Genomic DNA, 26,684 nt, shown 5'->3' with positions numbered 1-26,684 from the left:
TAAGAATACTTGGTTTCCAATAATATCCCACCTCAGTTCTTCCTAAATGCTACTGAAGTAATGATTATGCCAAATTAGACCTTTTTGATTCTCTTATTTTATTTCCCATTCTGCTTGGCTTCAATGCTTGTTTGATAGTCTGTCTTTTGCATCCTGTTGGGCCATGAAAAACTCAGAGTCTATGCTTTCATTATGCTCTATTTCCACAGAAGTTGGAGATGTACTGTTCAAACTATGAGAATTAAATATATCATCATTATCATCATTGCATATTTTCCACACAAATGAATTATATGAGTTCTCTTAATACTCTAGGTAGCTGCAATTAAATGATTTCATCACTAGAAAACATATAATAGATCAACATACCCATTGTTACTTACAATAAGGCAATCTCTTTAAAAATGTTTGTTGAGCTCCAGATACTGTGCTAAGTATTAAGAGCATAATGATAACCATGACAAATTTCCCATTACTGAAGAGCTTTATATAGAGTGAAGGAGACATAGAGCTATTTTGCTACATGATAACATCAAAATACATTCAAAAACAGGAAGGTTGAAGGAAAAGTCATGGAAAAGACAGACAACAGATGAAGGAGAGAGGAGTAGATGAAATATTGCTGTGAGTGTGACCATGAAGGATGGGATCTCTTCATTACGATGACATTTGCTGTGGATGATAAAAAATATATATTTTTAAAGTTCTCCTAAAAATAAAGTTCTCCTAAATTTTGTATTTTATCTTATAAAAATTTCTCTGCTATGCTCATATGCTGTATCCCCATGCATATTTTGAAGATATAATTCTAACTCCCCTCGTTTCAATTAGATTTGCTTCTTTTGAACACATGATAAGCTTTCATTTTCATATTCTACTCGTTAAGTTCTTTCGTCAGCTTCTGAAATTGAAAGCATTCATAATTATAAGCTTACTTTGTGGCTTAGATGGCAAGGATGGGCATTTTTCAAATTAAAAAAATCATCTGCCCGGGTAAATATCAAACCTAGAATTCAGTCTCTAAATTACAGGCTGTTTGCAAATCGCTGCATGCCTGTGTGTTCCTCTCTCTAACTAACACCTTTCATGGATGGCATATGTTTTCCTCTGAAAATGAAATAGATAGAATGGATGTTTGAACCCACTGAATGGAATGAATCTGTGAAGATGGTATGTTTCATGGGTCAGGACTACCCAGATATTCTAGTGTTCATGTGAGATCTCAGTTACCTTCTTGAATAGATAAGTAGGTACTAAAGTGAAATTTTGAGATGAGAGTCTCAGACTCCAGCTGGCCTAGATATGAATCCCGACTTTGACTCTTACCAACGGTGTGATTTTGTGCAAAAGAGCTAAACACTGCCACTATATAGTATGCCTACCTAATAGACTTTTAAGATTTAATGAGTTAGTAACACCTACATTCTGACTCCTAATAATAATTTAATACCTTCAAAATACTTTTATTGTGTTCACTTTTCAAGTTCCTGTTCACTAGATTTATTACTCAGATTTTTCTTCCATCGGTACATAGGTATCTGGAGCTATAAATAGTTTTCCTGAGTTTTTCTTAGTTCTTTCTTCCTGAGAATTAACTGACACATTTAGAGCAATGAATACATCAATATTCCATAGTTCTGTTGGTAAAATTGGTTTATTTTTACCTTCCACAGACCATCTTATGGCCTATTTTCTTTCACTCTCTAAGTAAAATGTTAACTTTTGCTTAAAGTCTATTAACTTATGATAGCAGTTATTATTTATACAAGAGTCTTTATTTAACTCTCCTTATTTCTCTCTCTTGATGAATTGAATGAATTGCCTGAATGAGTGTAGGTTGTCTTCTCTGTATGGTTCATGTAGATCATAAGAAACTTTGACTGAATAAATTTAGAAGCAGCAAGGAAGTCACATTTAGTCTTGCATAACAAATAACAAGTCATGGTTCTGCAGTTGGAAGCCCTTTGGCATAGACCAGATAACTTGCCAAAGGAAAAAAATTAAGTTTCATATTTTCCTTGAATGGCTTAGAAAAAATATATATCTAAGTACTGAAATTCTGCTGTCATATAAACTTAGACATACATGAAAAAATGTACATTTCACTTGGAGCATTCTAAGTTGTGAATATATAAAAAGATACTCAAAATTTTTGCCTTATTACTGCAGTTCACTAAAGCATACCTATCTCCTCTCTCCAAGGAAAATATTTTCATCAAAAAAGGTTTAACAAAAATGCTGTAGGATGGCAGCATTTTCATGTAATGTGCCAACTCCATCCCTGTCTTGTAAGCTCAGATGTTTACAGTGCGGTAATCATATTAAACCACAACTCATAAAGTGAAAGAGCTAACGGAAAATCTCACTTGTATTTCTGAAACAAGCCAACTGTTTACGCTTACATTTTTAAATTAATAGGTCATAAAGCAGCATCACAGAATTATGTGTATTACACATATTTTCTGTAGAAAGATGCAAATCATCTTCCCTCTTTGAGTTTATTTGGAATTAAAATCAAAGCATACTATGTACTTTTTCCATTAGAAATCTAATACAATCATTTTATACTTGAACTTTATTTTGGTAATAATTGTATACTCCCTACTCTTATAAGGGAGAACAAAAGGTACTAGCATGTCTATCCCTAATCTAATATTATGGAAGAGTAAGGATTTTTTTTTCTTTTTCTTTTTTCTTTTCTTTTCTTTCTTTCTTTTTAGTTTTTTTTTTTTAATGAGGTTTTGCTCTTGTTGCCCAGGCTGGAGTACAGTGGCACAATCTCAGCTCACTGCAACCTCTGTCTCCCGGGTTCAAGCTGTTTTCCTGCCTCAGCCTCCTGGGTAGCTGGGATTGCAGACATGCACCACCATGCCCGGCTGATTTTGTATTTTTAGTAGAGACTGGGTTTCACCGTGTTCGTCAGGCTGGTCTTGAACTCCTGACCTCAGGTGATATGCCCACCTCAGTTTCCCTAAGTGCTGGGATTATAGGCGTGAGCCACCGTGCCCAGCCTAGGATATTCTACACATAGAAAAGTAAACCTGAAAGATTATATACCAATATGTGAATTGTACTTGCTCTAGGGTACCAAATCATGGGATTTTACCTTATAGTTTATACATTTCAGTATTCTCAAAATGTTTTTACCTTGAACATATGTTACTTCAGAAATTGGGGTTAATATATAAAAGGATGTTTTAGTAGGACATTTAAAATTTGCTTCCTCATACTGAAATTCACTAAAACATAACTATCTTCTTTCTCCAAGAAAAATATTTTCATCAAAAAGGTTTAACAAAAAATGCTGTAGGATAGCAGTATTTTCATTTAATATGCCAACTCCATCCCATAAAAGGAGAAGCAATGTCATGCCTTTTAAAATATATTTCATTCTCTCATATTGTTATGGGCTGTATGCCATCAGAGATATAACCTTAACACTTGAGAGTACTTAGCATCCATTTAAACTATGGTAAAAAATAATTTAACGACACATAACTTTCAGTCAAGCTAGATGTGCTCAAAGACAAAATCTCTGACAAAGACTGATGACAATGAGTTCAAATTTAAAGAAGTGAAATATATTTATTTTTGGCTGTTCGTTTGAGGACATAAAGACTATTTAATACGCTTTAAGAAAACTAATTTATTTTCAACCAAAATGTCCCAGGTTTTGATTCCATTTCTTTCTCCTTAGAGTATCTTAAGATACCACACAGACTGTTATGTTTGTTTGTCCCTCAAATATCAGTTTAACTGTTTTCTCAGTTAGTTGTTTCTACAATATAGTGAAACAATGACACTTGTTATTAATTTCCTGCTCACACCTTAGCACATAAGCTCTAGCAGCTCTTTTTCCCTTTGATTTATTTGATATGAGCTTTTCTGAAAGAACCAAATAATGGTGATTGGAAGCACCTACAAGGGTGAGAAGAAGCACCATATTTCATAAGACCTAGGTTGAAACTGGCACAGTGGTACTGGCTACAGTGGGGAAGTGTGTTCTTCCTGTGGAGGTGGGGTTGGAGAGCAGAGAGCAGATTGTTGTGACTAGTAGTTGAAGCTACTGAAGCTATATCTACTACTGTGCTAGTTGCTGGAGACAAGAGAACACGCAGTGTCATGTGATAAATGCCATACATGAAAGACACATGAGAATTATTGTGGAAAGAGACAGTCAAGGATTTCCATCTTTTGGAAGAGTTGGAAAAATCTTTATGAAGTCAATAATATTAGAACGAGGTCTGGAGAAAATGTGTGAGTTCACAAGAAGAGATAGGTGAGGGTATTGTAGTAAGAAAGCACAATACATATAAAATATGGAAATACAGGTCACAGAAAACAGTATCACATGAAGAACACATGCGAAATATATGAATTGAGAATGTATTTCAAAGGGAAAAGTACCAGGATTGAGACTGGACATATAAGCCTAGAGAGGCCTTGATTATAATGTCAAAATATTTGGAATTTATTGTGTGAATTATTATGAGTTACCTTATACTATATAACTAACACAAAATACAGTGGCTGAAAACAAACATTTAACAGCATAGCAAACTCATCAAAAATTTACTGGCTTAACACAACACTATTTTTTAGTTAATGATTTTGTGCATCAGCCATAGGCGCTGGGTTCAGGGAGGGACTTCTCCTGGAACTCTCATTTGTCTGCAGTATTACTGGGTAGGAAGGAGACCCATTTGATTACGGACTATGTGAGATCTCATCCTCCAGCAGACTAGCCCACGCTTGGTTCTATGGGGAAGGCGGAGATCCCAGGACAGCAGGTGGAATTCTGCAAGGCTCTTGAGGCCTAGAGTTGGAATGTGCACATCAACAGTTTTGTTGTTGTATTCCATTGGCCAAAGCAGTCACAAGACCAATCCAGAGACCATAGATTTTATTTCTTCATATAATAGTAAGAGCTTCAAAGTCACATTACACAAGGAAAGATGCTAAAAGGAGGGAAAAGTTGTATCCATTTTTGCAATGTATCAGAAGGGACCTTTGAATAATTTGATTGGTACAGTGGGTATAAACTGTGTGCTGGATTTAGATAAGATGATTTCAAATCTCACCACCTGGCCTCCAGGTAACAAAATGCTGAAAGAAGAAAAAAAATAAGAAATATAGAAACTGGAAACATCAGAACAACTCTGATTATCACAAAAAGAGGACAATAGAAAATGTCTCCTAAGCGACCCTAAAAACCCATTCTTGTTTCTCCTGCTGACCAAGCAGAAAGCACTCCCAGTTAAAAAAAAAAATCTTCATATCAAGTCTCATATGCCAGTAATATAATAAAATAAAGACTAATTTCAATTAAAAATTATTTTCTTTAAAATAAAAAAACTCAATGTTAACAGGCATTCATTATATATGCATAAACCATAGTTAGTATAAATGGAGAATAGCCAACTAATTTGGGAACAATATAGCTAGCCAGAAGTGGCAGGAGAATGAACCTAGTTTTGAGACACTGATCAGAATGTAAATCCATTTTTTATTGCTGTTTTCTAGAAGTGGAAGAACTAAGAAAAAGGAAGATCACTATCACCAGCTGAGGCAGGGAGGGGCAGAACCCAGCACTGCTGAGATCATTTCCCTTTAGACAGGCCACAGCTGGGTATCCAGGGGTTGCTCATGAGGGTCCAAGTGAGGAGTGGATGGAGCCAACAGAGCACAGAGACCTTGGCCCTGGGCATGGTTAGGCTTTTTTTCCCAGGGACTTTTAAAATTTCAGTGATAGTTATTTGTTTCAATGAGGCTTTAAAAGACTTGTGCTATTTTCAAGTCTTTTAAGTCTCTTTCGTTTGGTTTGATTTTTCTCTTAAGTATGCCCCTTTCTATACTTTTATAAAACTACCATGTACTTGGAAGAGTATGTGTTGAGAGTGGTATCGGTCCCTCAGTATAAGCACTGTGTCTGAGAAATTGAATGCTTGTAAGTTGAGCTGAAATATGCTCCTCCCCCATGTGTCTATTGACATGCAATAGATAGGTGGTGGAGTGGATGGAAGTAAGAGATGATGTTGAGTTTGAGGTATGTGGTCTCTCCCAGACCAAGGAGCCATAGCAGAAACTGAGAGAGCACATAGAACTAGATGTGGAGACTGACACAGGGTGCCTGTAACAAAGAAGGTGGGAGAAAAGTATCCTGTCCTACATGACAGGTTCACCCAGAACAGGGCTTGTCCTCTCATTGTCTCTGACATCCTATGGAAAGAAACGAAACCAAAAGCAAGTAACTTACTTTCATAGGAACTTCAGGGAATATCAGGCCCTAATTCTCTATTAAACATGACAGAGTATGGCCAGGCACAGTGGCTATGCCTGTAATCCCAGTACTTTGGGAAGCCGAGGCAGGCGGATCACCTGAGGTCGGGAGTTCAAGACCAGCCTGACCAACATGGAGAAACCACATCTCTGCTAAAATACAAAATTAGCCGGGGTGGTGGTGCATGCCTGTAATCCCAGCTACTCAGGAGGCTGAGGCAGGAGAATTGCTTGAACCCGGGAGGCGGAGGTTGCAGTGAGTAGAGATTGCACCATTGCACTCCAGCCTGGGCAACAAGAGCAAAACTCTGTCTCAAAAAAAAAAAAAAAAATGACAGAGTATGCGAGGTTATTTCATAACGTACCTGCTACACCTTCCTGCTCTTAGAATGTATGAGAAGGTGGATGGGACTAAAAAATCATGCAGATAAGCAAGTTTATGTTTTGTAGTTGTAGCCACATCCCGGAACAGAGTCAGGCTTCCTTGGCTTAACCCCCTCATTCTTCCCAGACCCTGTGTAGCCTGTTTTCAGGTTTTTCTTCTCCCTTTCTTCCTCTTTGAGCCCTCCCCTGCATAAGCTCAAGATGGATGGTGGCTGTGTCTAGCAAAACATGCACTTTTCTCTTTGGTAATAATGAGCAGACTAATGAAAAAATAAATTTCAACGATCACAGCAAATAGGATGAGCAGTCACTCATTTCACACATCTGAGCTACCAGATTTCTATTTGTGTAGTTCACATAATCAGAAAAAAAAATATTATTAATACAGAAAATGTGAATCAGCAAGAGAATCTGGTGAGGCACATTTTCTCACACACTGAGTAAGCCAGTGAATTCACCTGGTGCTTCCGATCCCACTTTCAGACTTGACCATCCCATTCTCAAGAGCTGTGTCAGGGATTTTAGCTTTTCCTCTTGTAGCTTTATTGTTTTAAGACCTGCTCCTCACCTTTAAGCAAACATTTCCACATCCTGCCTAATGTAGACACGCCTTTAGAGATAATAACTGGAAATTACAGTTATTTTGTGTCATCAGCCTTGGTGTTTGAGATATCAGCTTATAAAATTTTAGGATACAATAGCCAAAAAATGTTAAATGTAATTATCTTTGGTAGTTATATGCAAATTTTTAAACAATATAAATTTTATTTAAAATATAATAAAATGGAATTATTTAGATTAATTGTTCTTAAATGGGTTTTTAAATAATTGTATTATATAATTGGTGAATTAGACTACACAATTATTAAATTATAAAGGCATCTTATTAAATGACATTTCAGCCAAAGAAGGCAGAAAATAAACGGTTACTGAAAATGTGTCAGACATAGCGATAGCTTCCAAGCTAAATTCTTCATTAAGAATAAGTTTAATTTACATTATTTTCAAGTTCAAATAAAGTACTTGTTAGCTACTAATGGACAGAAGATTGATTTGAACTCAGAAGTCTGTGGGCCCAAAATACATAGATCTTCCACTGTTACTTTTGAAGATTATTTTTAACACAATGCAGCAAGTAGAATATTTCTGAAAATCAATTTGGTATTAATTTGATGTTAAGGTATGTCTAATATGCTGAAGGAATATTCCTCTTCTGGAACCCTCTAAACACTGTATTGTGCTAATACGTGAAAAAGAAAACCAGGGTTCCCACTTGACTCTATTATTAATTTACTGTGCTATCTTGGGAATACAACTTATTCACTAAAGACCCCTTCTGTGTATTACCAAAGAAGCAAAATTAATATACTCAGTTTTACAATTAAATTTTTATTATATATAACTATAGTATTATTATGCTCATATTTTGGTTTAAGCATTAGAGTAAGAGAGAAAATGTACTTACATTTCTGTAAAACAGATTTTCTTACACAGAAAACCTATATCTAAACTGAGACTTTTCTTCAGTGACCAAGAAAAATAAAGGTTTGCATACAAGGACATGAGTGTCATAATTATCCTAGCTAATTAGCAACTCTAAGTTGGGTAGTTGGTAGATGGCAAGTTCTGATGAAAGGTGATCAAAGCATAGGTCTAACAGATTGGAAACTTATAAATTTAATTGATAAACTTTCCTTTTCAAACATAAAATAATTATTTAATTTTTTAAAATATGACAATCTACTTGATCACTATATGGGAAACCAACCCATACTCACATTGATATCTTTGTGGATTCATCTCAGACATATGTAAGGAGGCATCTTCCATTTCTTGATCCTAGCAGTCCCTGTTAATCTTGTTTACCTGTTACCCGAGTTTTGCACAATAAAGGGCATATGTTGATTGCCTTTTCCCGCTCAAGCTGATATTTTCCTGGCTCTTCAAATTCTGAGTAATTTTGATTTGTGTCCTAAACAATAGATATTTGAATGGCATCAGATTACTCATTAGAAAATGTCAAGATCAGAAGGAAATAGAACAATATTTTCCCAGCTTTATTGAGCTATAATTAACAATAAAAATTGTTTACATTTAAGATATATATAATGTTTTGATGTCCATACACATTGTGAAATGATGACCACAATCAACTTAATTAACATATCTGTCACTTTACATAGTTACCTACTTTCTGGGGGGGAACAATATTTTTAAGTTCTAAAAGGAAAGATTATCAACCCAGACTTTATGTAGTGAAACTATCTTTAAAAGATGAAAGTTAAATAATGAAATTAAGAAAATTAATTGCTAGCAGATCTTTACAAAGAGAATCATTAAAGGACTTTTTGTTGTTGCTGTTGAGATGGTGTTTTGCTCTTGTTGCCCAGGTTGGAGTGCAATGGCGCAATCTTGGCCCACTGCAACCTCCACCCCCCAGGTTCAAGTGATTCTTCCGCCTCAGCCTCCTGAGTAGCTGGGATTACAGGTGCATGCCACCACCCCCACTAATTTTTTGTATTTTTAGTGGAGACAGGATTTCGCCATGTCGGCCAGTCTGGTCTCGAACTCCTGACCTCAGGTGTTCCACCCACCTCGGCCTCCCAAAGTGCTGGGATTACAGGCAAGAGCCACCGCGCCCAGGCTTCAAAGACCTTCTTTAGAAAGAATACCAGAGGGAAATTTGAAACATTAGTAATGAAAGTATAGCAACATAAATGGTACTATTGAGTAAATGTTATAGACTATCATTTTCCTCTGGAGTGTTTAAAACATGTTTGAGAGTGGAAAGAAAATTATAACATTGTTGATAGTATTTTAGTTCTACGTAGTTGTAATACATAAGACAACTCTACAAAAAGGAGGATAAAGAGACACAAAGGCTGGTAAGCTTTCTGAATTCCACATGCAGTGGTGAAATACTGATTTTAGTTGAGCATTACAAATATAAGTATAACGTATATTTGTTATAGTAGGAGTTAGACATGAGCAGGGCAAGAGAAGCACCCCGGTGTCCTCACCAGGAATGTCAGGGAACCATTAGATGATGGGCAGGTGGTATTTACACTGGTTCTCTCAAATAATAATTGGCTGCAGCTGGCGCCAGGGAAAGGCCACCTCCCAACACACAGAAAAAACCTGCAACGTGATTAGCAGCTTCCCAATACAATGTCTGAAGTCGGGTAAATAGGCTCAAGCATGCACATTAAGAGGCACAATGGCAGAATTCAACTGGTATATGACCTTCTAGGGACATGTGACTGGTCAGGGAGGAATGCCTCAAGTGAACATGCATACAACTCCAGTAAACACACTTCCTATGCTCCCCTCCCAAGGGCTAGCAGGCCACTGCACATGCGTACAGCTCACCCCAAGGGAAGAATCGGGAGAAATAAGGCAAGACCCCGGAAGCATGCCAAAATATAAAACCCCAAGTCAAAATGTCAAACTGTGCCTGTGATCTCTCAAGTTTCCTGCTTTACTTCCTTTCATTCCTGCTCTAAAACTTTGTTGTTTTTTTTTTTTTTTTTTTTTTTTTTTTTTTTTTTTTTTTTTCCGAGACTGAGTCTTGCTCTGTCACCCAGGCTGGAGTGCAGTGGCATGATCTCAGCTCACTGCAAGCTCTGCCTCCCAGGTTCACGCCATTCTCCTGCCTCAGCCTCCCTAAAGCTTTTTAATAAACTTTCACTCCTGCTCTAAAACTTGGGTAGGGCTCTCTTTCTGCCTTATGTCCCTCAGTCAAATTCTGTCTTCTGAGGAGGCAAGAATTGAGGTTGCTGCACACCTACATAAATTTGCTGCCTGTAATATACGGTAATTCCTCGAACAAATGTTAAAAATAACCACAAAAAGACAAAGGACATTATTAAAAACACAATTAAGGCTGGCACAGTGGCTCACACCTGTAATCCCAGCACTTTGGGAGGCCAGTGCGGGTGTATCACCTGAGGTCAGTTTTTCGAGACCAGTCTGGCCAACATGGCAAAACCCTGTCTCTACTAAAAATATAAAAATTAGACAGGCATGGTGGCACCCTCCTGTAATTCCAGTTACTCGGGAGGCCGAGACAGGAAAATCGCTTGAACTCGGGAGGCAGAGGTTGCATTGAGCCGAGATCACACTACTGCACTCCATTCTGGGCGACAGAGTGAGACTCCATCTATAAATAAATAAATACACAGCCGGGCCGGTGGCTCACGCCTGTAATCCCAACACTCTGGGAGGCCGAGGCGGGTGGATCACAAGGTCAGGAGATCAAGACATCCTGGCTAACACGGTGAAACCCCGTCTCTACTAAAAAAAACAAAAAAATTAGCTGGGCCTGGTGCCGGGCACCTGTAGTCCCAGCTACTCGGGAGGCTGAGGCAGGAGAATGGCGTGAACCGGAAGGCGGGGCTTGCAGTGAGCTGAGATTGCGCCACTGCACTCCAGCCTGGGCGACAGAGCGAGACTCTGCCTCAAAATAAATAAATAAATAAATAACTACACAATAAATAAATGAATACACAATTAATAAAACTGAATGAAAAGTAAAGTTTAAATGATACAAAAGAGGACCCAGTAAGGGAAAAACTGGAATAAATAACAGAGGGAACAATTATAAAATAAATATTAAAACGGCAGTTTTAAATCCAAACATTTTAATAATTATATTAAATATAAATGGTTAAACATATCAAATGAAAGGCAGATTGTCAGATGGAGAAAGGTATATCATGTTCATGCAAATAATAGTCAAAATAAAGCTGGATTAGCGATGTATATTGGACAAAGTGGACTTCAAGCAAAGAAAATTGGCTTATCTCTGTATTAGAATCTCACATCATCACGCTAAAAATGATCATCATGAAATTACTGATTACTATCCAACCCAAACCATGAAATCAAACTGAGAAATGTGTTTTGACAAGGGAAATAATACATTTTAGACTATGTAAATGCCCTCACAAGCATAATACTATTTTTATTAACATTTCCAAATAGATTTTTAGTAAGAAAACAACAAAAAATACAAAACATATTTTTTATGATTAAACCAAATCAAGGTTATGTTTTTATACTTTTCTGAAACTTGTATTTATCAGCCAATAATATATTATGGAAATGCCTATATAATTCAACCGCTAGCATTTTAATTTATGCTTTTCAAATGGCTTCATGCTCAGAATGCACTGAAATTTATTCCATATTCCTGTTATAAATGAGTGAGCAATCATTTTATTTTATTTATTATTTTGCCACAATGAACAATGCTAAAATAAATATCTTCCAACATTTATCTTTTCATACAATTACTTTACTCGTATAATATAGATTCTGAGGAATAGAATTTTGAGTATATAAATTTAATCAAAACATTATGGCCTGTGTTTTTAAAAGTTGCTAGATATTTTTAAACTATCTATTATAGCATCTAAGTTTTAAAATTCTTCTATTAAGTGATAAGAGCATAGGGCTCTCTGACATTCTTCCTCAATAGTTCTCAAATAGTCAAACCCATAATTATCATTAATTTACCTTTTAAAAATATTTTACTTTATTTTTAGTTGTCACATAATAATTGTACACATGTTTATGGTACAGAGTGATATTTCTATACATGTATACAGTGTATAATGATCAAATCAGGGTAATTAGCCTATTAATCACCTCAAATATTTAGCATTTCTTTATGCTGAAAACATTCAAAATTTCTTTCTACACAAATCTTAGAAGGGGCAAATATTAAAAAACAAGACTAACTCAAAGGCACAGGCAACAAAAATAAAAATATACAAATGGAATTCCATCCATCAAAAACATCTGGACAGCAAAGGAAGCAGTCAATAGAGCAAAGAGACAATGCAGAGAATAGGAGAAAATATTTGTGAGCCATACATGTGATGAGGGGTTCATATCCAAAATTTGAGGCATACTCAAATGCCTCAATAGTGAGAATTCAAATAACCCAATTAGAAAAGTGGCAAAAGACCTGAATAGACATTTCTCAAAAGAAGATATACAGATGACCAACAAGTATATGAAAAAAAGTCAACATCACCAATCCTCAGAGAAATGCACATTAAAACCACAAAGAGGTATCACCTTACAGCTGTTAGAATGCTATTATCAAAACCATAAAACATTAGTGTTGGTGAGAAAATGGAGGAATGGGAACCCTTGTACATTTTTTCTGAGAATGCTGTTATAAAAAACAGTATGGAGGTTTCTCAAAAGATTAAAAATGGAACTACTCTATGATCCAGTAATCCCACTAATGGGTATACGTTGTATCCAAAGGAAATTAAATCAGCATATTGAAGAGATATCTACACTCCCAGCTTTATTGCAGCACTATTCACAAAAGGCAAGGTGTGGAATCAAGCTGTGTTCATCAACAGATAAATGCATAAAGAAAATGTGGTACACATACACAATGGAATATTATTCAACCTTTAAAAAACAGGAAATCTTATTGTGTGTGACAACATAGATGAACCTGCAAGACATTATGTTAAGTGAAATAAGCCAAGCACAGAAAGACAAATACCACATGACCTCACTTATATGTGGAATTCAAAATAGATGAACCCAGAAGCAGGGTGAAAACTTATAATTAAGTGTCCAATGAAAATATATGAGAACCCACTACACAGTACTTGGGTTCCTCATCCAGATGCTTCTTACTCCAATTTAAAGATCGAGAGGATGCGGGTAATTGCAGAGTCCAAAGTAGGATTTTGGGAAGAGGATTGCTGTGCTGGGACTCTCACTATCCTTTCCCACAAAAGCCTGGGGTGCAGGCATTGCTTCCTCATCCCAATTCTAGTAGAGGGGTTTGAATAGGCACACTCAGAAAGCTTGACATGTATTCCCTCCAGTGGGAAACAGATGGTTGACTCATGCCAGAGGAAGAAGACGTATTCTTGGCAGCAGAGTAGGGAGCTGCAGCTGGAAAGGAACTGCACTTCCAGCTGGTGACAGGCAGGTCAAAATGCATGCATCCCAGTGACTGGATGTGACACCTACAGAAGGAACATTAGCCGCGAGGTCATCCAAAATGATCCCTACCCAGAGGGGCAGCATCCTATAGTCCCAAGATTACAATAGTAAGTGGCTCGTGGTGGAGAAAGCTAAAGCAGATCAACAGTGGAGAGGCAACAGAGAGTCATCACCTACATCATGGAAGCTATAGTCTAAGGAAACCACCCAGTTGCCTTTAAAGAACTCACAAAATACCTTGCAAGAGAAGCCACAGCTTTAAATACCTGCTAGATACAGGACATATGAAGGCTGCATGCAGTAGTGTCAGGCAAGGAGGAATGCTCTCTGCCTCCTTTTGCATCTTCTCTCCCTTCATACCATCGTTAGGGATTAGAAGTAGCATCTATCAGCAGGGTTAGGATTGAGTGACAAGAATAGTGAAGCCCACTCCAGTTGATTTTTCTGAGCCACAGCCCTCCTAAGGCTGATCCTAGCTGACAGAGGAATAGAAAGGCAAATTATCTCAAATAGAGATTCAAATAATATATCTTCACCCATCCTTCTTTTTGTCTTCATTTACTCTCTTACCTTCTGAGATTGACTTTCTTTGTGCTGTTTCTTTATAGTTACATCTTTTTTTTTTTTTTTTTTTTTTGAGATGGAGTCTCACTCTGTTGCCCAGTCTGGAGTGCAGTAGTGCGATCTCAGCTCACTGCAACCTCTGCCTCCCAGGTCCAAGCAATTTTCCTGCTTCAGCCTCCAGAGTAACTGGGACTACAGGCACGTGCCACCATGCCCAGCTAATTTTTTTGTATTTTTAGTAGAAACGGGGTTTCAGTGTGTTAGCCAGGATGGTATCGATCTCCTGACTTCATGATCCGCCCACCTCAGCCTCCCAAAGTGCTGGGATTAAAGGCAAGAGCCACCACGGCCGGCCTAGTTATATCTTTTTTTTTTTTTTTCTGACTGCCATTGCTTTTTTTCCTTAAAGGTGAGTTTGCTGTAGGGGGAGAAATTTGGCCTGGTAGGAGGAACTTGCCAATGTGTGGAGATGTTATGATTATCATAACTAAGGAGGTGATGCTATGGGCATCTAGGGAAAAGGGTCATGAATGCTGGCAAATGTCTTAGAAGACGCTCCCTACTGACTCTCTTACCTTATGGTATCTATGACCGGACATTTTAATTTGCTGAAAACATGAGACTGTGTTTGCCACTTAAAGTGACCATGTATTTTATACCATCTAAAAATGACCAGAAATTATAGCACCCTCCCCACACTTTTATCTAGTGGTAGAGAAAAAAATTTATCCTCTGTACAACTTTAAAGAGACAATAAAAGACAAAAATAAACTCTCTGTTAGCTCTAATGGGTCCTACTTGATTAACATATAGATTACATACACACATTTACTTTCCTTCACCATGATGTAAGAAGTCAATGATTTAAAAAAAAAACAAAACTCTCAAATGTTAACCAGAGGTAGACAGATAAATATATAAAAGATAGGTGTATTTAATATATGTATGTGTGTATATATATATGTGTATATATATATGTGTATACACATATATATGTGTATATATATATGTGTATACACATATATATGTGTATATATATATGTGTATACACATATATATGTGTATATATATATGTGTATACACATATATATGTGTATATATATATGTGTATACACATATATATGTGTATATATATGTGTATACACATATATATGTGTATATATATATGTGTATACACATATATATGTGTGTGTATATATACACATATATACATATGTATATATACATATATATGTATATATATACATATGTGTATATATGTGTGTATATATATACACACATATACAAACAGATATTGGTAAGGGGAGTGTCTAAACACTCAAGTCAGCACATATGCAATGCACAGGGACTGTTTGTATATTTCCAATAGGAGGGCTCTGTTCCTTGGATTAATATACGTACACCCAGCCCTCTTAATAACTACATTTTTTAGAGTTTTACTTGTCCCACTTTATTAGTTACATGAAGCATATTTTTGTAATTTATCAAAGCCTCCAAACACTTAATAATTCTCTGGCTTTTTTTTCCCAGTTTTTCCATTATCACTCATTCTCTTCCTGATAACCCAGCCTGGATCTAATCATCAATCATTTTACCTACATTCTATCCCGGGATCTCTTTCTTTCCATCTAATTCCAGAACCACACCTGCCCTGTTAAAACCTCAAACTCTGATCAGTCTCACCATTTGTTTTCTATTTATTGATTCCCTTGAGGTTGAACATTGTTGGGGAATATTTCATCAGCTTGCTGATTGGCACCACTTCAGCTTATTATTCAACCTCAGCTGCTCCTCAATATTCCTTGGCAAGTTATTTTTGCAAAAGCTAAATCATATCTTTTATCAAACTCCTAAAAATCTACTAGCATCAAACCACTCTCTCACATTTCATAGCTGTTCTGCTCTTACTTTTTGGGGGGAAAATTGAGTCCTTCAGTTATACATTTACTCTCCCCAAACCCATTTCTTCACCCATCCTTCTTTTTGTCTTTCTTCACTCTATTACCTTCTAAGATTGACTTTATTTATGTTATTTCTCTATAGTTATATCATTTTTTAGTGTTTTTGTTTGTTTGTTTGTTTTCCTAACTGCCATTGCTTTGTTTTCTTAAAGCTCAGTTTGCTGTAGAGGGAGAAACGTGGCCCTGTAGGACATACTTGCCAATTCTGGGGATATTATGATTATCACAATCAAAGAGTGATGCTACCAGCATCCAGGGGAAAGGGCCATGAATGCTGGCAAATGTCTTAGAAGGCACTCCCTAATGACTCTCTTACTTTGTAATTAATTCATTAAAATTATCATCTAAGTTTTGTTGGATTTAATTACAAACACATAATATACCTTAATTAAATATTTTCATAGAAAGGAAAATAATTGTAAACATTAAAAAAAGAAGACACATATATTCATCAGGCAAAAACATTAACAGAAATACTTATTATATGGCACTCTAATAACATTTTAAATTACAAAAAGAGTCTTTGAGAAATAGAGATTTTCCTTCTTTTTGCTGTTGTTTCCCACTCTGCTTTCCTAGTCACCCTTCCCAATTTCCAGAATTATTTATTTGGCACTGTTGAACATAATCAGTTGAGAAAAACAAGAGCATGGTTTCTATCTCAAAGTTGAGTTTTCCAGGCTCTGCTCCTGCCACATCCCTTCTCGTTTGAGTTAATCACAAGGGTGGGGAACACATACAATTCCCGACTTCAACAATTACTCCTTCTGCCTCACACCCATGGGAGAAGTCTTTACAGATAAAGTAATGATCTGCAGCACGTTAAATGTGCCTCTCTGACCAACCTTGGGAGGAGAATATGACAGGAAACAGTAACACTTGGGAGCACTTGTTCATTATAATGCTTTAATAAGTTGATATGCATTGGATTCTGTAAAATATATAAAAAAGAAAAAGATTATTATGGTTTAGCTTTTATATTAAAACCTAAGAAGGACATAAGGAAAAGGGATCTTCTTGAACCAAAAATGTTGTTTATTGTTGTCGTTGCTGTTCAAGAAAATCCCCTCAAGTAGTTAATGCACCATGGTGTTTTCAAGAAAGATTGGGACATTTTTAAAGTTATTGTTCTGTAAAAGCATAGGTTATTAAATCCATTCAGTTTGGAAACATTTTGAGTGTGTTATTCTCTCTCATAGGCTCCGAGTGTTGTCTTGAAAATGTCTTTTCTAAGCATCTAAAATTGTAAAAGCAGGAAAGCTTTAGCCAGCCTCTAAGCTTGAGCAGATTTCCAAAATCAATCTGTGATCTGTCCTTCTAAAGAACTGAACCTAGATTGCTAAATACCAACAAAAATTATACTTCTCCTTGTTTAATGCTTTTCTACATTGTTTTTCCCTTCAGAAACTGTTCTGATAGTGGGTATTCACAAAACCATTTTTATTTATTTTGGCATTTTGTATTCATGTTGGTTGATTTTCCACGTATATAGTTCAGCAATTTTTGCTTTAGGTTCCCATGAAAGTTTCCTATGATTGAACAATGGGTGAATAAAAACAAAATTGTGGGTTATTTTGTATATAGTTTAGACAAAACAAACCTTTTGCCAATAAATTGTTCTCTCGATTTTCATTTAACTCCTTGACTAAAATAAGACATCTGAATGTTTAGGCTTCCTTCATAAACGTAACTTGTGTTCATGTCATTAAAACAATCTCACCAGGCTTTGGTTAGAAATTTACATTCACAGTAGCAGTTGTTTAAAGACAAGAAGTAGAGGCGATATATTGAAGGCCATATATTGAATGCCACAAAGGGCATGACAAGATCAAATGACTTGGATTGACAAAATAAGTATGTCAGATGCTAAATCATTTATCCAGATTGTTGATTATTTAGAGGTTGATGATGCTACTATTCAGGGTGCAGCCAAAATTCCTTGTCTTTTTTTCTTCATTCCATTCTCCACCACCACCCTCTACACTTCCCCGTTGCCATTTCACTCTTGCTGCTTTGGAGTAAAATGGGATATCCTGGAATAAAGTTGCTTGCCGATGACTGTATCATTGAATTTTAAACAATTTATGTTCTACTTATAGATCTGCAATCTCTATAGATAATTTATGTGTAAATTAGTAGATGGATTTTGTGGATTATCTGTCATGCTAGGAAAATTTAAATTGTACTAAAAGCATGAAAAAGTAATCTTATTTGACAAGTAGTTCTATCATCTACATAAGGAATGCAAACCTTAAGTATCTTCTGCATAGAACATTAATTGAATGGTAAATACATTCACAAAACATATAAATCCTATGTTTTGACTGTTTCCCTAAGAGTGCTAAGACAACTTCTTGCCCATAATGCACTCCACATTGTTTAATTGACTGTTTGTTAGAAAACCCCATTGTAAAATGATATTCAATAAAGTCATGCAACCCTCTTCAAATATTTTTAGTCCCTGTATCTAATACCTAACACCTAACTTTCTTATGTCAATGGACCAATTTAGTTTTAAATATATGTAAAAATAACTTCCTGGCCAGGCGCAGTGGCTCAGGTCTGTAGTCCCAGCACTTTGGGAGGGCAAGGTGGGCAGATTGCTTGAGCTCAGGAGTTCAAGACCAGCCTGGGCAACATGGTGAAACCTTGTCTCTACAAAAAAATACAAAAATTAGCTGGGTATAGTGGTGTGCACCTGTAGTTCCAGCTACTTGGGAAGCTGAGGTGGGAGGACTTATTGAGCTTAGGAGGCAGAGGTTGCAGTGAGCCGAGATCACACCACTGCACTCCAGCCTGGGTGAAAGAGTGAGACTCTGTCTCAAAATAAATAAATTTCTTCATAGTTTTATCAATTATGATATGCTTTTCGGATCTTGAATCAAGTGTCTCCTCCGTGGGGAAGTCACACAGTTTTCTCTGACATTGTCCCCAATCTAAGCTAAGTGTCCCTCATATGGCCTGTCAACTATACAGGAAGCTTTTGGATGAAAGGGTATGTATCAGTCAAGTTTCAATCAGGGGACCAGAACCAGTAGGAGCTATATGTTAAAGGATTTATTTCAGTGAGTGGGCTTATATGATCATGGAGGCTGATTAGGCAAGTCCAAAGCCCGTAGGGCAGATCTTCAAGAAAGGAGACTGAAACTCTAGAGCATGAACTAAAGCTTCATCCCACAGGCAGGATTTATTATCATTCAGGGAAACCTCAGTTCTGGTACTAAGCCTTTTAACTGATTGAATCAGGTCCACCCAGATAACCTAGGATAATCTCCAACTCAACTGATGATAGACCTTAATCACATCTACAAAATATCTTCATAGCAACACCTAGATTGGTGTTTGATAAAAAATTGCTACTAGAGCCCAGCCAAGTTGACATAAAATTGATCATCATAGGGTCTATGTCTTTTTCTGTCTTTTTATAATAAAAAATGTCAAAAATACAAAAGAGTGGGAAGAAACTTAGAAAAAACACCAACATGCTCCCTACCTAGAATTGAAATCTATTAACACTTTAACAAATTTGCTCTGTGTGTCTATGTGTGCATATTTGCATGTACTTTTGAAAACTTTTGAAAATATATTGCACACAAATATCCCTATGTCTCTAAAAACTTTAACATCCATAGCCTAAAAATAGTACATTCTTTTTCATAACCACAATTACATTATATCTCCTACCAAAAATTAAATAATCCTAGAAAAATCATCAAAAATTAGTTTATATTAGAAATTGTTCCAAAACAAGGAAAGCAAAAGTGAAGAAATGAAGGAAGGGAAAGATAGAGAAAGCAATAAATAAAGAGGAAATCCTGACGTTTCTTTCAAGATTTAAGGTCAGATGGGATACATGTTTTTAAAACATTCCTTATCTTATCATCTCGGGTATCTAAGTTCAGTGTTGGGCAAGCTGGGTGTGGAGTACATCCAACAAAGAAACGGGATGATGCCTCCAAACCCTTCTCACGTCTCTGAATTTTATAAGCTGCAAATCATTAATATATTACATCTAAATCCAAGATGTGCACTGTAATATTTGATTCTTTGGATATTCTACATTTATTTAACTGCAATCCATTTGCTAGGAATCCCTCGTTAGTGCCTTACCATATGCCAAGCAGTGCAGATAATGAATGAGATGATTATATTTTACTGGTTTAATTATTTTTATATCAATAAGTGCTACAAATTCATCCTTACATCATCTACTTCAGGAGCAGAATTACTGTAGAAAACAGAGTTGTTTTTTAAGTAATTTGTATTAAGTGGGATTTTTAAAATATCATTCCTGTATTAATGCCAATTTGAAAGGCTGAGAATATTTGGATTATTTTTATCGATAATATAAATATGTTGTATATAACACTGAAAGTAACTTGCATTCGATTTATAATTATATTAATCATTCAAAAGCAAATCACTAAATGACTAGCGAGTTGCTTAATAGATTTCAAAATTGTTGTAACACATGGTCCTTGTGATGAAGAAGAGTAGGCAAAATATTAGGTAAAGAGAAATGGAAAGATTGGATAAATAAAAACATATAAAATTTGGTGACTAAAAAGCACATTTTTGTATCCATTGAACTGTTTCAGTGCCTTTCTTCACTTAACCTTAATTCTTATAAACCCTCACAGACTTTCAAGCCATGAGTTAGGCATTACTTGGTTAACAATACTCCATCTGGTTTTCCCAGAATTTTGAGAAGAAGTAACACTTAGGCATTCCTTTAAAGATAACAACTTTATACGTGACAAAATTCATTTTCCCCTTCATTCATTTAATTCCACAAAATCTTTACCCACTTACCCATTATACGAATCCAGTTTCAAATAGGATTTGAGGAAGGATTACTTCAAAGAGTGTTTTCTGAGATATTTTAAAATGGTAATTGATGATATGAGTATTTGCTTAGCTAGAGCAGTTCTTTAGCTGTGGAGAACATCCTGTTCTTTGGAAGTAGTTTCACTATATAGCAAATGCTTAAGAAAATAGGAAAAAAAATAAACACTCAGAAAATTACTAACCTTGTATGACTTCAAGTCGACCTTGAAATTTTGTGGTGGGAGAGATACAAAGAAACAGAATTTTGTTTGCCTCCTTCAAAATTTGAAATGTTTATTGCATTTGTTAGAAATTAACATTGAGGCAAAAGAGACCTCCCGTGAGTTTCTGTCTGGCCTTTGCACAATAAATTATGACCTGAAACACGGCCATTAGCAGCATTGGCATAGTGTAGAGACTTTTCCAAAGGCTGTAAATGCCGAGCCACACTGTCCCCCCTACAAAATCACACTGTCTCACAGCCTGTATGGAGCTGAATTTACGGAGTTCTTTTTCATCAGAACTTGGGGAAAGCTTAATTAAGAACTAGATGTGTGGGTAAGAAAAGGTGAGAAAAGATGTCCTTGATAGGACAGAGCTATGAAACAATCACTTCAACTTAAAATACAGTATATATTACTTTAGTATTAAGTATGCTACTTATGGGGCTTATATGGGTCCCAAAGTTTCTGAATTCAGATCCCAGACTAGTGTTAAAGCAGTTGCAATTACTTTGATAATTTTTGACTTCTACTTCCTCACTCTTTTGCCATATTATATGCCTCTTGGTCTTCAAAGAGAACTGTAATTGAATCCGTTTAACCCAAATATGTCCCACATGCAGCTCAAAAGGCTTCTTAGTTTCGAAATTAGCAAAGTCTTACAAGGATTTTGTACAGAGCTACATTTCCCATTTAAAGATGTTTTCTAGGTCTAACCTAATCCACTGACTGATGGTTTTCACATACTAATTAACAAGAATAATTTCAGTCATTTGCAGTATGTGACCTCTCAAGCCCCTTTGGTCAAAAGCTTAGTTACCTCTTTTTCATTTTATCATTATTATTATTTTTAATAGAGACAGAGTCTCACTGTGTTGCCCAGACTGGTCTTGAACACCTGGGCTCACTCAATCCTCCCACATTGCCTCCCCAAAGTGCTGGAATTACAGGCATGAGCCACCACGACTGTCCCTTAGTTACTTCTTTTTTGTTTTGTTTTGTTTTTGTGAAAAGTTTGTGCCGTGTGCACGTGCTGTTGTTGTTGTTGTTGTTGTTCCCGGTGTGTGTGAGCCTGCTCTTTTTTAAAGAACGGAAACTTCTAAATCTGCAATAAAAAGTTTCAATTACTCTACACAGTGGAAACATTTGAAATATATTTACAAAATTATTTATCCTAGTAACTGTAATTGTCCTAATGGGCTTCACATAGTTTATTTCATTTTATCAAACAATTATTTCTTGTTGGATCATAAGAGAAAGAATATTTTTACATATTTTGAAGCCGCATTTTGTTTTTGGTATTTTCTCTATCAGGAAAAAATGTAGTCAGTGAATTATGTCATGAATAAAACAAAGTTGGGTGCCAAGCACCATCTTATTATAAATTCCACTATTTTTCATTCTGCCTTGCCATTCATGGCCAAGAAGAAATTCCTTTGCCATGAAAAGCAAATAAATATAGGTGAAAACTGAAGGATAAGGACGAGGCATCTAATACAAGATATTAAAAAGTTAATAATTTGGATTTTATACATATGGAGTATGAAATAACTGTACTATAAGTTGTTAGGATTACAGCCATTAATAAAAGTTGAAAAAATTGGATCAGTAGTAATTTTATCTCTAAAACCATTCCAGTAGGAACCCTAAATTCTGAGGGGCTCAGTGTCCCAGTGTCTCTTCTCTGTCTGTACTCTCTTTCTCCGGCTAATCTCATTTATCTCATGTCTCATGTCTTAAATGCAATCCACCAATGAGACCCTCATTAATAACAACCTCTTGCCTGAACTTTAGAAATGTACATCACCTACCTATGTGGCACTTTGACTTAATTGTAACAAGCATATCAACTTGACCTTGTAACCTACTCCCCCATTTCCCCCTGCCTTGATAAATGTTATCATCATCTGCCCAATTATTTATCCAAATGCTTAGATGTCATTAATCCTCATTCCTTTTTTCTCTTCATTCTCACTTTTAATCTGTAGGCAAATCTGCAGGCACTTTTACTACAATATATATGCTAACTGTTCACTACTCCCCACTATCATTGCTGTAGCACAAGCCTGGGTCTCTGTTTTGTTTATGCATAGATCCTTACTGGACTTCCTGCTCCAAAATCCAAATAGCATGATTCTTCCAAAAATTCAAAATAGATAATGATGTCTCCTTGCTTAGAACCTTCAACAGCTTTCCATTTCGCTTATAATATACACCTCTTACAATGACCAGTCTCTACAGGATCTGGCCCCTATCTGCCTGTCTGATTACACATTATACCACTTTTACTTTGCTCACTGCTGCCACGTTGACCTTTTTCCAGGTTATTGAGTGTATCAGGTTGGCTTTGCAATGGTTGATTTCTCTTGTCATCTCCACACGGGTAATTCCATGATAAAATTAAAATCTCAGTTTAAATTTAAATCCCTCTTACAGCCAGCTTTATTTACATAGTTTGGAGGTGCCCAATGCTTACTTTTTGGTTAAATTACCCTCTTTCATTTCTATCATAATATGTACTACTACTTAAAAGTATCTTATTTGTGCATTTATTTCTTTATTTTCTGTCTCCCCTTGTATGGAATGACACATTGCCCTTTTTTGGGCCAATCTAATTGTGAGAGAATCTTATCAATTCAAGAATGTCAGGTATGTAGAATATTTTGAAAGTCCATACCTCTGCTTTCTTCATCTATAAAAGATGAGGAAATTCCCTTTAACTATCTCACTGGGTTGTTGTGTGTAACAAAACAGATAAGAAAGATGAAAATAGTGTTGAATAACAAAATTTATATACAATGAAAAATATTATTATTCTCATTAGGTATGGGCCTGGGTAACATCACAGATAATGGGTAGACTTTTCCTATTAGAATATTTTATCATAAACGTGGAACTGTAGAACTCTGTGTCCATCATCACTTTATAATTTATCTAAACTATTGCATGTATTGCTATATGAAACTTTTTTCACCCCATAGCCAGTTGACCTCAAGTCAATGCTTAGAATCACCACTCAAATGATAAACCTTAAAGATGTTGAAATGACTCAACATATTCTATGAGGCATGATCTCACTGAAAGATAAGGCAGTCAAGAACTTGTTTTCCTGTGCTTTCTCCCTCAAACATGTCTTCACAATCAACCTCACACTGATAAGAAATTCCCAGCACCAACAAAGAGCACATGGAGACAGCTACTGTCCTTAAACATCATCTCCTTCTACATAAATGAATAGAAACCCCACAAACACAAGTAATAATGAAGCTATCATGTCAGCAATAGGACTTTTGTAGACTGATTTCTACAATGAAATCTAGACAATTAACCTGTCAACTTTTTTTCAGATCTCTCTTATTCTAACATAGATTGAATAATTTCAGACAGTCGGAATTGGTTCTTAACACTGACCTTCGTAAGTTGAAATTCCAAGAATGTGAAACAGCTGCCATTTACAGAGATAAGCCTATAAAGCTTTATAAAGCTATAAAGCTGAGAGATTTCAATGTCAAAAAATTGGGCTGCTATTAGCAACAATTTAAAAGTTCTGAGCTTTATTAAGTAAACTGAAGAATAAGACATAAATAGAGAATACAAACAGATACTAATCACCACACTCAGCCTAGCCTTGTGGCCATCGATGATCATGGATATATTCTACATAATGATATCTGTGTATAAGGAAAAAGTAGTAATATATATATTCCTGCCACACGCATTATTTCGTAAGCACATTAGATATATTTTTTGTTTAGATTATCGTATCTCCCATACTTAGAAGCCAAGTGCCAATTTTTTCTTGCTCTATTCTTCATAGTAGTTTCCAAAATTACACCAAGATTACTTAGAATTTTTGACTTCCTGCAATGCATTTTTTTAATCTGCCACACAAATCACTTTAAAATAAAGATAATAATGAAAGAAAGTTGGCGCCACAACTGAGCCCTCAGTATGTGACAAGTATAAATCAGTGGGGACAGTAGTCAGAGCAGCTTTATAAGCACACATCACGTGCTGACCTTGCATTCCCTCGATTCTATTTCTGCTACTTCCAGTTCCTATTTGAAAAAACTGAAAATCCTGCAGTTGTGCCAGTGTTTATTTTGGTGGTTGGCAATCAAGTAAAATACATTTAACAAGGAAAATGAAAAGTGAGTTTTGTATTATTGGCTCAACTATTCAATCTTGCAAAGATGTATTATATTTTTCTTTGAACAGCCTTGAATGCTTTGGTTTGGTTTGGAAAAGTGGGAGAAACAATAGGAAGCCCCAAATATTAGTAAGGAGTTTTATTTCAAAATCCTAAAATTTAGAGATTGAACAAGCTATGAAATGTATAGGAAGAAAAAATAATAATTAGTTGAAATCTTAGTTCTATACATAGTGGATTAATTGTAAAAGTGTCTCCAATTATTTCCTTTCTGGTACACATACCCTTTGAATGTGAGTTTTCATAAGGCAACCTCTCACACCTGCAAGTGCGTGGTGGAGTCTTGATCCAGTTCTCAGAAATGTACTGGCCTTGTGACTTGCTCTGTCCTATAGAATGCAGCACATGTGATGTGAGCCCAGTTTCAAGTTAAGACCTGAAGAGGTCTCATCTAATTCTGCCCATTCTTTTAAAACCTTACCAGTGCCAATGCCATGTGCAAAAGTTCATACTAGCATGACAGAGAATAAGAAACCTAGTAGCAGGCAATCTTATTGTCCTCAGCCAAGCAAAGCCACCTTGCTTCCCCTAGTGCTGGAGAAAGCACATATTCATTGACTGCTCAATTCAGAAGTACAAAAGGACATATTTGAAGGGTCATTGCAAGGTTCAGAATTCCTCATGGACTGGCCAAGGCTTCTGTTGTGGAAGCATCACACACACTTCAACTCTGACTAATCCTACTCCTTCCACTTCCTTCCAGGTGTTGTTCTTGAGAGCACTCCCTTATATATATCAAGTAAATGCAAATCTCTATTTTTGCATATGATTTCTAGAACACAGGAAGACAAACTTAGATGCCAAGAGTAGACTTAAAAAATAGACTATAAAGAGAAATTTGCATCTGTATAGTTGGCCAGATGGCTGATAGGTGGAGCATGGCTAGCTCCCACTAGGAAGTACTAGTGCAATTGTTAAACTTTCATTGATGGAAGGAAGTACATGAATGAGTGCAGCATGATTTCAGAGTTCATGGAAGGTAATAACTATAAGGCTCATAAAATGGATTGATTTTTTCTGGGCACTCTATTTTAGAAAATGAAAACAAAAGCTGAATGTGATTAATTCATTAATTTATAGCTAAGTGTGAGAGTCAGAAGGCATTTTAGCAGCACATAAAGAGATCCTCATTTCCTGTAGCCATAAGGCAGAAATAGTTGATGATCAAGCCCACAATTTTATTATAAAAATAGCAGATCTAAAAAGAAGGTTGTATCCAGGTGCAGTGGTGTGTGCCTGTCATTTCAGCTACTCGGA

At 36.0% G+C, this 26,684-nt stretch overlaps 1 long non-coding RNA gene across 1 annotated transcript; it reads right to left on the bottom strand.

The window, feature by feature from the left end:
- Nucleotides 1-175: 175 nt before the first annotated feature.
- LOC129022676 (uncharacterized) lies at nt 176-21,115 on the bottom strand. Its single transcript, XR_008496510.2, has 3 exons — nt 20,982-21,115; nt 8,442-8,635; nt 176-5,106 (listed from the first exon to the last, which is right to left on the bottom strand). It is a non-coding gene; the product is annotated as an uncharacterized LOC129022676 (long non-coding RNA).
- Nucleotides 21,116-26,684: the final 5,569 nt, after the last annotated feature.

Source organism: Pongo pygmaeus, chromosome 22 (genome assembly GCF_028885625.2).
Source record: "Pongo pygmaeus isolate AG05252 chromosome 22, NHGRI_mPonPyg2-v2.0_pri, whole genome shotgun sequence".
NCBI classification, from domain to species: Eukaryota; Metazoa; Chordata; class Mammalia; order Primates; family Hominidae; genus Pongo; species Pongo pygmaeus.
The sequence above is the reverse complement of the archived record's forward strand: the minus strand, read 5'-3'. Positions and strand labels throughout refer to the sequence as shown.